Source organism: Felis catus, chromosome F1 (genome assembly GCF_018350175.1).
Source record: "Felis catus isolate Fca126 chromosome F1, F.catus_Fca126_mat1.0, whole genome shotgun sequence".
In the NCBI taxonomy this organism is placed as follows: domain Eukaryota; kingdom Metazoa; phylum Chordata; class Mammalia; order Carnivora; family Felidae; genus Felis; species Felis catus.
The window spans coordinates 12,880,760-12,893,370 of NC_058384.1; the positions used below are offsets into that span (position 1 = coordinate 12,880,760).

Below are 12,611 nucleotides of genomic sequence, written 5' to 3' on the forward strand. Positions count from 1 at the left end.
AGGAGAACCATGAAATAAATGAATTCGAAGGGACCTCACAGGTCATCTGATTTAATTCTCTCGCTTTACAGAAGAGGAATTTGAGAGCCTGAGATTTCACTTACGGCGTGTTGGCCAACTGGCTTCTCTTAACTCAAGTGCTAGTAACGTTGCCATTCTAAAACTCTTGGTGTGTCTCTTATATGCATCAGACCATAAAGTTCACTGCATCCCTCCACTTGAAAATTTTGCTTAATAACCCATTCAGGGATTGTGTTCGTGCTTGTGAAATGCTTTCAAATATGTCTGTAAAAGGTCCGCTGATACCATTATTTTGAAAAAGTTGCCTTGCTCGGCTTTCCCAGGGTGGTATCCGAGTGCTCAGGTGATGATATAAGTGACAAAGTTATATTGCATCAGTTTTGTACGAGGCAGCTGTATCCCATGTGTGAGAGGAGTTTGAGCAAGAGAAGTGGGGGCTCACTGGTATGAGGACCATATGCACCGGCTTTAGTAGGATAGCCCTGATATCTTTTAAAATCATAAAACACATTCAAAAGACTTTTGATATATGGATTCACAAATCCACAAATAATTGTTACTTTCTGCGAAGGAAATTATTGGTTCAAAATTACAGCCCTGAGTTTATTGGAGCGCTCTGTCTAGCTGTCCCTCCCTGGTCAAACTCTTCTTCTCTTGCTCCTACTTCTCAAACAGTTCAAGCATAAGCTTACCGGGGCTCTTGATGTGATATGCAATTTAGGAGTTAACTACTTGTGGTTCTGTCGCTTGTTCTGTTTAAAAGATAGCCAACCAATGGTGGTACTTTTTACTCATCATCTTTAAAAATTACGCTCAAAAGGGTAAACTTGAATTCCCAAATTTAAGTGTTCGTACACCTTGATGCCCCACTGCTTTCTTTTAAATTTTTATAGGCCTCAGAGAAGCAGAATTTCTTAAAGCACAGTTCTCCTTGCATTTAAAATATAGCGAGAGTTTTTCTCGCTTTTCAAACCTCTGCATAATTCTACTGAATTACAGCAATTGCAGGTGGTAAATCTTTATAGTCACTGAGAGCACAGCTGGTTTCCAAGTCAGATGATAGAAATCTCTGATTGGAATTTCTAGAACGTATTTTATTGCTGGATTGGCATTTGAATTATAGAGTCAAAACTCAGCTATAAACCTTGCTCATTCTTTGTTTGGATTTAGCAACATAGTACTCTCAAAGAGCTTTATCTAAGTATTCAGCAACTTCCTCTTCGAAGACACTGGCACAAAGCGGACTCAAGTTATTTTGACCCAGGCCATTCCCAGTGACCTTTATAAATGATGTTTTGGGTTTTGTATTTCTAAGAAGCCAAGTCAGCATTTTAAAAGACCCTGATAGATATAACTCAGTCTGCCAGACAAGACCTGGGGCCACTCTGGACCCAGGGTAATTATACCCTCTCTCAACATAGATCTACCCCAGGCCTGACTTGAACTGCTCTCTGGAGGAATGAAGCAGGACACTATTCTCCAGTCTGCCTTTACCTTCATGTCAGGCTACTTTTGCAAGCTCCTAATCCCAAACAGCTGTCTTGAAAATGCAACATTATCTCTTCATGCAGTTGATCAAACAACTGCATGTAGCTACATGTATGGACAGAGCTGTGTGAGAGGTGTGTGATCTGTGCCTTTTGTCCTTAAGCTCGTGTAGTCTACTTGAAGGACCCGGATTTACATTCAAAGGCTGATAACAAAACATCATGTCTTCTTGAAGGGGGACAAAATGAGTGGTTGGAACACAACAGGGATGCATGCTCCAAAAGTCCACAATTTTTAGAACATTCCTCATTTTAAATATTCCATCCAGTTGTTTTGCAATCTGTGAATGTATCTGGGACCTGCCGTATCTTTCAGCTTGCCTTTAGCAGTGAGGAGTGAGGCACAACTAAGACAACAAAAAGCCTGTGTTAAACAACATGTACAGATTCTGAGTTAAAAAAAATTGTCACCACCACCACAAGAGTATTAGAAAAAGAGGTTTTTGCATGTTATTGATTTCAAAGAGGGGGCTGCTAGGACTTACCAGTACAAAAAAATCCCAGGTGTTAGAAAAAGTAACTTTACACGCCTTTCTGACAAAGGGTTGATAGCGTCTTGGGACAGTAGCGTGAATGTAAACACTCATGACAGTAACTCAAGGGCTTGCTGAATCAAGGGGCAATAATCACTACCCAAGCCAGAATAAGGTGGCGATGGAACAGCCTCGTGTGGACTCAAGGGTAACTCGACATGGATGCGTGTTCCGAGATCACATATAAGAGGGGTCTTTCCAAGCCAAATGACTCTAGGAGCCTAAAATAGAGCCATAATTAAGCAATAAGACGTGACAGGGAGCACATTTCTCAGTGATTATAGCATGCCTCAAGGGATAAGTCACTAGGCCCAAGGTTCATATGATGAGTGAAATAATAACCCTGCAATGTATAGCATCCCACTGGGAGGGTCGAGGGAGAAGAAGGAAATGAATAATAAGAGTTAGAAGAGTCATCTCATGAGCTGTTATTTCAGTCGTTGGGTTAGACTTCCACGTGCATAGTACACGTGGCCGTTAGTTGTGTCCAGCATCCGTCTTGAAGTTCTGCGTGTGCACCAGAGCCTTCACTTACTTGAAGACCCCACAGAATTATCCACCTTCTCATTTTCTTAGCCAAACACAACCCAGGCAATTAAGTCACAAACTTGAAAGCCCACAGGCATATCCATGGAACTGCAGTCTGGTATAATTATAATGGCAGTTGCCTAGACCTGGCCTTAATAACTGACAAATGGCCGAAGCAGTCACACTGAGTAATTATCAATATCTTGGCTTATTTACCTCATGTGCATTTCCCTCAGAAACTACCAATAGACGCGGCCCCAGTGTCACACAGGTCCAGAAACATCTCTGGTCTTGTAGCCTGGGCTTTCCCTTCCCTTACTGCCGTGCTGCTGGTGGAAGACAGCGAGAATTCTGGAGCTAGTGGCCAACTGCACCCTATACTGTGGTAGAGGCCGGCCTCTACCCAGGAGAATCCAGATACCCACTAGCCGTAGTGGAGTGAAAATTTTCCAAACTGACAGATGCCCTGAAGAGCAAATCGAGGCAGTTGTCTTACTGCCAGATCCCTCTCCATGTTTCTATGATTCTTACTCATCACTTCAGAAGATGGTTAAAAAATCTTCTGACCCAACCTCTGAGAACGAGATTTTTGTGGTTCTTCATGTCTCCCGTAGCACAGGCCCTGGACAGAATTCTGGCCAAACAGTGGTTTATCTTAGATAGCCCAGGTGACCAGTTCTCTCTCTCTCTCTCTCTCTCTCTCTCTCTCTCTCTCTCTCTCTCTCTCTCTCTCTTTCTCTCTCTCTCTCTCTAAATCTGCTCTTAAGAAAAGATCTGAAGATAGTGCTACAGACTGAATGTTTGCATCCCTCCAAAATTTGTGTTGAAACAACCCCCATGTGATAGTTGGGACTTTGGGGTGGTAACTAGGTCATGACGGTTGAGCCCTCACGAATGAGGTTGGTGCCCTTATCAAAGAGACCCCAGAATGTTCCCACGTTCCTTCCACTACGCGAGGACCCAGCAAGAGGGCAGTCGTCTGTGAACCAGGAAACAGGTTCTCACCAGACATCCAATCTGCCAGCACCCTGATCGTGGACTATCCAGCCCCCAGATTGTGAGAAGTAAACCGTTCCTTGTAAATCGCGCAATCCGCACTATTTTGTTACAGCAGCCCAAGCGCACTAAGACAACAGTTGTGTCTTGCGGGGGCTAAGTCAGTAGGTCACCTTTCCCAAGACAGTGTCCCTTTTTAATATAATGAAATATTTTAAAGCAATGCATTTTAGCTTGTGCAATGGAAGCCTTAGCCCCCAGCTGAAGGAATTTCAGGCATCAGAGAGCAGGTGTGAGAATGGGGGTGTATGCCGCTGCCTGGAGAGGGTTGGAGGAGATCCTGCCATCATACTCCACTGCGTGCTCTGAGAAATCAGTACCCGGAGCCTTTATTGCCCGTGGCGTAATAATCTCCATTCGAGGGAAATTACCCCCAAGCCGTCCTCCCCTGACGTCCTATTGCTAGTGCAACATGCCCTTTAAGAAGTGAAACCAAGTCTGCCATTCTGGGCACACAGATCAGTTACTTATGGCCGCATAGTAAACCATCCCATAATTGAGTGTCCTCAAACAGCAACCACTTTTTTGCGTAAGATTCTGTGGGTTAATAATTTGATCTAGGCTGAGCAACTCGCTAATATTGCTGGAGATCTCTCATGCGGCTGAAGTAATTTGGTGGCTTCCCTGGGGCTACAGGGTCTAAGAGAGCCCCGCTCACGTTCTGGCAGTTGGTGATGCCCGTCCCCTGGGCCTTTTCTCCAGTTAGTTTCTTATTTGCAAGAGGACTAGCTTGAATTTCTGTTTATGGAGGTGCCAGGGTTTCAAGATGGCAAGAGCAGGGAGGCTTCTTGGGACCCAGATTCTGCAGTCACATACCTGCCTTCTGCTGCGTTCGGCTGATCAAAGCGAGTCACAAGACAAGCCCAGATTCGGGGGGGGGGGGGGGGGGGAGTGGACTCTACCTCTTGATGAGAGGACCAGGAGAGTCACGTCACGAATGGCACAGTCATCTAGGAACAGGGGGAATCGTGGCGGCCGTCCTCACAGGCCGTTGACCACAATTTGCCCCCGCTTGTGATCGTAATTCACATTTGTTCCACACGCAACTTGCACACACCACCTCCCTCAAAAGTCATCCCATACTGGTTTCAGGCATCAGTCCAGGATCTCCTCACCTGATCAAGTGTGAATGAGCCTCCTCAGGTAGAGAATCCTAAGATTCTTTCTCAGTGCTGCCAGCGCGGAGCCTGATGTGGGGCCTGAACCCATGAACAGTGAGATCATGACCAGAGCTGAAATCAAGAGTCGGATGCCTAACAACTTGGGCCCCCCTGACCTTGCGCCGCCAGCATTGTTCCTCTTAATCTAAAGACCCGTGAGCTAAAATGGAAAGTTACCCATTCTCACCGCACCTCCACGTGCAAATGGAACAGCAAATGGAACAGCGTAGCTTCTGTGGACCTTCCCTTTTAAAAAGAAGAGCGGAGACCAAAGGCATTCTGAAATCCAGCCCGGGGCACATTGCCAGGTCTATTCCTTCTGGGCCTGAGTTCTGATCTCAGGGGATGGCTCCCTAGTTCAGGGTTCTCCACAGTTCTGGGCTCTGTACTCGGAGATAGCTTTCCCTTTCCCTAAGAAATGACCCACATTTGCCACTGAACAGCTTTACCAGCCTGCTTCCCATCCGTATGAACTAGACGGTCCAGAGACCTCTTTTCATTTTTGGAAAGTCTCAGTCTCTTTTAGTTCAAACTGATGGTGATTTTTGTCCATTTAACTCTCTTAAAACTGTGTTGGTTCTCTTTGACTCTTAGTGGGGTTCACTCATAACTCCAAAGCCACATTTATAATTATTTTTTATGAAAACCTCTATTGACTTTATATCTGTCTTTATATTGTCTTTGTATCTTTGTATCTGGCTGAATTTGTCCCCCCCTCCCCCACCACCCCGACAACTTACTTATGTTGAAACCTTAACCTTCAGTGGGACTGTATTTGGAGATAAGGCTTACTTATAAGGAGGTAACTAAGGATAATTGAGGTCACAAGGGTGGACCCTGATCCCACAGGATTAGTGTCATAAGAGGCAACAGAGAGCTTGCGACATGCTCCAAATGAAGACACAGCAAGAAGGGAGCCATCTGCAAGCCAGGAAGAGAACTCGGGGGCCCCGGGGGCTCAGTCGGTAGAGCATCTAACTCTTGATTTCAGCTCAGGTCATGATCTCACGGTTCATGGGATCAAGCCCCACATTGGACTGTGCACAGACAATGTGGAGCCTGCTTGGAATTCTCTCTTTCCCCTCCTTCTCTGCCTCTCTCCCGTTCACACGCACACACGTGCACACATGTGCTCCCTCTCTCTCAAAATGAATGAGCATTTAAAAATAAATAAATATATATCATCTAAATCAGGTATGGCTTACAAAAAACTATGCATCTCAAAGGGATAACTCTCATTTTACATAAATCATGCCTCAGAAAACAAGACTTTGCGGAAAAATAGTGACTTAAAACAATTATTTTATTTTCTCACCATTCTGCATCAGCAATTTGGACTAGAATCACATGGGCAGTTAGTTCTTTTGCCGTTTTATCCACAGAATAGGAAACAAATAAAATGATTGTTGTTTTAGGAGAAGAATTTGGGGGGTAGTTTTTAATGCAGCAATAGATAATTGATATGGCACAGGAGATTGAATCAGGAGCTCTTGTATTTGTATGAGGCAATGAAATACAAGCTGGCCATAAAGGAGGCCATCCCCCTTAGGGTGATTAGCAGAAACTCTGTCCCATCTAGGGAGGTGTATGCCATATCTAAAAGATGCTTAAACCATCTGACCAGAGCATCCATTTGGGGAAATATTTAGTGCAGAGCACAGAGAATTGTGGGTCCAGCTCAAATTGCTACCTGAAGGGAGGCTAAGCTACTGTCTCAGAATTGCCCCTACATGTCTCAGGATCTGGTCCTTGGTTGATATCTGTCTAGGTTGGCATTCTCTAAGTTCTATATGGTACCACTCGTCCATCATGCTCAATTCTTATAGATTACATCTTCAACATCCCTGAGACCAGATGGTGGGAGTCCTCCAGGGCTGACCTTCTTTTGGCTACTTCTACACATCGCTAGGGGCCACAGAAAATACGAGGCTCACCTCTTTTACGACTCTGGGACCATGGAAAACTCTCTAAGGCAACCCACCCCCTTTTGCTCCAGATGTGCCAGAAAGCTTCTCTGGCAATATGCTGGGTAGAGGGAATCTCTCTGAGGTTTGCCATCTTTTGGATTCTAACTTGGAAATAAGGCACAGGTCTCCTTGTTCTCAGAAGCTGAAAACCCCACATTCATTCCAGGGTTCAGCCTGCTGAGGGGAGCAAGAGTAGAGAGCAAGAACCGCTTTCGGGGAGTCACCAGCATCTAACCCTTTTGCTCTCCTTAGAAGAGCCTCTTGTCTTCCAGCCAGGGGAATTTTTATTTTACGTGGGCAGGAAAAAATTGGCTCAAATTGATCAAATATTCTTCCAAATCTTTTTTGTCTGAAGCCTGAAGCTCAGCCTTTTAAACTCAAAAGCCAAGAATTTGTCTCTTTTGTTCTCTGGTTCTGCTGTGACAACCCTCCCTTGAGGCAAGGAATGACTCATGGTCTAGCTGCCTGGATGGGGGAGGGTCAAGGGTAACAGGAAATCACAAGGAAAAACACATTTGTTAATACATCAAAATATGATCCTGCAACACTAGGATTTCTATTCTCTTATTCTCTGTTAAGTGGAGACAAACCCATCCTTCTCCTTTCTTACAAAGCCTTCTGCATTAGATAGGGTTCTTTGGGATGTAAGTAATAGAAGTCAACTCATTCTTGCCCACCCTCTCTCTGAAAATGAGATGCAGGTGTTGGGAGAGGGGGTGGGGAGGACTGGAGGCAGAGACAGAAATGTAATCACGACTTACGAAGGCACCGAAGTCCTGAATCCCCACCAAAACCATGCCTTCTCTGATTTCTGCTCTTCTTAGCATGTTGGTTTCATTCACTCTACACTTTCTGGCCCCACTATAGGTAGGGTCTAAATTTCAGCTCCTGCTATGCAGAGACAGAAGTCTCTCGCTCTGCTACCTAAATTCCAGTGGAAGGGCTACCGATCAGATCATTGTGGCCAATGGTCAAGTACCTGAGGGAGGGCTAGTAGGGAAGGGCAGAATCCCGTTTCACAAAAAGGCTGTTGACTACCCACCACCAACGGAGGAGAGGAAAAGTCTTGAAAAAGTGGAGGCTGACCAACAATTCCTTGGATGTCCAGTCTACTGTTTCTTGCTTGGAGATGATTTCATCCTTATTAGCCTATCTGGGCAGCTTACCTGTACCTATCATGTAGCACTTACCGTAAGTCCTGTTTATTTTATAGCTATTATGGATATATAGCTATTTGATAATGGATCACCAGCAACTTGTGGGCAAGAACTGAATTTCCGCTCCCACAAGAGTGCCCTGCACATAACAGGCATTCAAAAGTATACACTGAAGGGTCAAATGAATCAATGAATGGGAATGAAGGAAAGTTCATTGAATCAATAAGCCCCTCGAGTCAATGGATACTATAAAGGGAGAATAACAGGGCATTTATATGGTAGGTATAATTTTGAAAAAATATCCAGATAACTTCTGTTATGTACTTTAATTTTGTTTAGGCAGGGAAAGAGTTAAGCTGTTTTGCACCATGTTCATGGACTTCTGACATGATATAAAACACTACAATTTTGGCTTTTCCATTTTAGCTGACATAGTTTAAGTTGATGAATATTTTGATTTGTGCCAGTCTCAGGCAGTTTTAAATGCTATCCCTGCAGGAGTCAAGAAGTCCAGTCATAATCATAACAATATGCTTGTCAGTCAAAAGCACCGGAAGATTGTTTAGGTGCAAAGAAAGCATTTTCCCCTGAAAGGAAACAGGGCAATTGAAATCACCTACTTTTCAAGGCATTGAAGTCAAAACTGTTACCAGCTTCATGGTGTGAAAATCCAGGTCTCGGCACCCCCTTGGTCAGACTCCAGTATGTCCTGGGGCTCTCCAGCCAAAAAACAAGTTACAGTCCAAAGTTCAGCAGAAATTAGACTAAAGAGAAAGCACAGCGATCAAGCTTGATTTCCCCATCATCATTTGCAGGTCACGATCTCAGCAGGGAATGTATAATGAGTTCCCTTCCATCCCCTCAGTCAACGCACCTTGGAATAGATTTGCAGAGCCAACGAAATCAGAGAATTCATGCAATTACACAAGGTCTAGGCAGAAGAAAGTGATTTTTCCCCCCCTGAACAGACTGAACAAATAATACTTGATAGAATTGACCTAAAGGTTATACCATAGGAGCTATTTGCATTATAGCAGGCAAAATTAAAACGTTCACATAAAATTGGGTTCATTAGGAAAAGGGAAAAAGCCAGAAACCCGTGTGGGAGAAAGAAAAGAAGAAACGAACAGCCTGGAGAAACGGATTTCAAAATTGGAGGCAGCCCAGAATTATTCAGATCTTTGGGTATGTTGATGTCAGGACCTTCTCTTTTCAGTGTTAGTGTGACCTTAGCAATTGCAGCTGCTCAACAAGTTTGCTCAGCAACACTGCCCCCCCCCCAGGAAAATTAAAAAACAAGTCTGGTACGCCCCTTCTAACTTTGTTGCATTAATAGCAGCTTTTATGTGGAAATGAACTGGTTAAATAAAAAGTTACTGTAATAGAAAGAACACCTTTCACCCCCAAAGAATTCCATATACCCCATGCTGATATCAAAAGACTCTCCCCATGGGAAAGAGCAATGTGGAAAGCAGAGGGAACAAAAATCTGGTGTTCAGAGTCCGCTGGGAGCTTCAGACAAATATGAAACAATGACTTCATGTAGTAGATAAATTTCTCACATTCTTCAACCAGTTTTATTGGCTACATACTCATGTATCCAGTTGTACGCACACCAAGCCAGCCCAAAGAAGAATCTGAGTGGCTATTAAAAAAATACATCCAGAGTGGAAAGCTAATCATACACTAGCTTTTGTTTCCAGTAACTTACCAATGTTTCTCTTAGTTGGTCATTCTTGAAGTCACCTAAAAGCATGCTTGTCCCTTTCACTGACACGGGAATGATACCTTTGCAAAGGTAGACAGCTTTCAGTGGTCATAGAGCAGGAGGGCACATACGGTCATCGCATCCGAGTCTAACCTTCCACATTGTCCGCCGTCCTAAGACGCAGCACCGACCTGGCATACCACAGTGTGGCCCAGCCCTGCCTCCGGCTCTGTCTCCCAGTTCATGCCTAGAAGAATCTTGCTTTTCAGTGAAGCCATTAGCACTCATTGTCCCTACCTGGGCTGTGCACACACACCCATGTGCCTCTGCACCTTCAGGTGCGGTTTCCCTCCCTTCCTTCCATGTCTAAGCTCTGTCTTGTAGCCTTCAGACTGGGTGCCTCCGTGCGACCCTCCTGCGTGGCTCCAGCCTTTGCCGGGTTTCTCTCCTCTGGGTTTGTGTCAATTGGTACTTCGCCTGGTCTACCTTACCCTGTTGTATCTCATGATTTCGTTAGTCTCTGAAGGCCATGTAGGATACTAGAAAGTATATAAGCTTTGGACTCAGATAGACTTGGTTGGAGATTGAAGCTCTTTCCCTAACAAACCGTAGTGATTTAACCTCTCTGAAGTTTCATTTTCTCACGGGTAAACTGGAAGTAATAGTATCCAGCTGACAGAGTTCTTGGTAACATCGAATAAAGTCGTCTGCACAAAACGCTTGGTCGCTTACTCTACAAAGTATATCACAGCTCTCTCTTGTTCCCTGTTTAATCTCTGACACCTAGGAAAGTTCCCAGCACAGAGTAGGTGCTCAATTAATGCTTATCAACTGAGTTAATGAACATGTGTAGTAAACATTGACCTTCTTCTATTTTGTTTTCTCCAATAGTCTGTAATTCTTGGAGGACGGGGATTGTGCGTATCTTTTCATATACTCACTGCTGAGGAGCTTTGATGAGTGTTTTATCCTAAGTGCTTGGCCTCTCTATTAACTAGATTAACTCTCAATGGCACATAAAGATCCATTTATCATGGTAATGAGCCCATTTGTCTATGAACTTCAGTGCTACTCCCCACTAATGGAAATAATAATAATAATAATAATAATCTTAAGAAAAAACAAGGGAGCTAGAAGAAGGCATTTGACAAATATGTACATTTATTAACCTCTTCCACCTGCCCAGGATGCTGAGCTATACCAGGAGACTAAAAACTAAAAGTCAAGCTACCAACAATAAAGGTATTGAAGAAGGAAAGGAGGATGTAAGGGAAAGAGAGAGGGAGGGAGGGAGGAGTGGGGGGAGAGAGAGGAAAGGAAAAAAAAGAAGCAAAACAGAAGAAGGGGGAAAAAAAAGCCGTGAACATATTGTTGTTGCCTCAAGGCTGCATGTTTTATGTTTGTTCCCAGGCCTCTCGTGATCATTCTGGCTCAGGCTGGGAACAACCTCAGAAGAGTTCTAAAATCCCAAAAGGATAGTGGTATTTAAAGTCCAGAAATCTCATAACAGAGTCTCTTCTTCAGAGATCATGCCAAACCACCAAACACCAGCCTCTTCTATCGGAATGAGAAACTAGGTCTGAGATCCTAGAAGATCCCTTCTTGATTGTAACCCAGGGACTTCTCTGTAATTTTTATAATCAACTTGGGCTGTGATGTCATACACAGGAGAGACAGTTTGGAGTAGTTAGGACAGGCTTTCCCTTGGCATAATGGAAACCACATGCATCATTATGGATTTCTAATGCTCCATTGAGGTTGGTACACGTTGCTTTGAAGAAAAGGAAGCCATTTCCAACCACATTTCTCCTGATTTATGCACGAGCCTCAGAAGGTCCAGACAGGTTGGAAATGATTTGGTAACTGGAGAAGTGACGGGGTAAGAAAGTATACTTTGTAAAAGACTGCGAACTTGACTCTCACTTGAAATCCTTGCCTTAGGCGGTGTGTGCACTCGAGAGCTTACATCATGTTAGTAGTTCACATCAGATTGAGAGTGAAAGACTACATAGCTCTGTGAATTAGGGCTGGATCGCTTTGGTAAAAAACATTCTCTAAGTTGGCTAAACATAAATCAGTCCTACAAGGCACCTGTGGTTACAAGCAAGTCTAAAGCCCTTCACCACCATTCCCCCATTCTTATTTCTCTTCTATTCATATTTTTTTCCTAACCAGAAAAGTAGAAAGCAATGAAGATTTTACAAAAACATGTTTGCAACCAGCCCCCAAAGAGAATAGAAGAGTCCAGAATGACATGCATCCAGAGCACAGGACACAGGGTCAGCCCAGAGCAGACAGAATCTGATGGTGGGTTCTAGAGAGATTTTCAACAGTCAGCAAGGAATGAAGTCCAAGGTTTCAGCATCATGTCTAAGAGCTGGCATCTGCTGTCACCTGGCGGATGGTGTGCCCCTCTCGTGCCCAGGGGTGGCGTATTTCCGTGACCACACACATGTGCCTCCCCTTTCTCCTCCTCTCACTCTTTGACCTATAAACCTTCCACTTCTAGAGAGTCTCATCACCCATCTTTTCAGGTAACTCTTGTTGATCTGTGGAAAATCTTTACACAGATTTTCTTATTAAACCTTGGGTTTTGCCCTCAGTACATTTCTTCATGATCATGTTATTCTTTATTGCTACCTTATGAAACGTTATCTTAGCAAATGCCTTTCTTCGAGTCCCATCAGAGAACATAATAACACAGAAAAAGACACAAGGGTAATTTTGCCCTTTTCAAATCTTGTAAACTAGTCAAGTAGCCTTGCAACTTTTTGCCCACCAAATCCAGCAGTCTTGGAGAAAGATTGTGTATGCCACTGTTTCTAGTCTTTTATCTGTTGTTAAAAGTTGATTTAAATTGTTGGCTCTGGGGCACCTGAGTGTCTCAGTCTGACAGTTAGGCGTCTGACTTTGGCTCAGGTCATGATCTCGTAG

General features: G+C 44.0%; 1 protein-coding gene across 12 annotated transcripts in view; it reads right to left on the minus strand.

Moving 5' to 3' along the window:
* Positions 1–12,611, minus strand: part of SELP (selectin P) — a 1,134,746-nt gene that overhangs the window by 803,817 nt on the left and 318,318 nt on the right. The window lies entirely within an intron of this gene.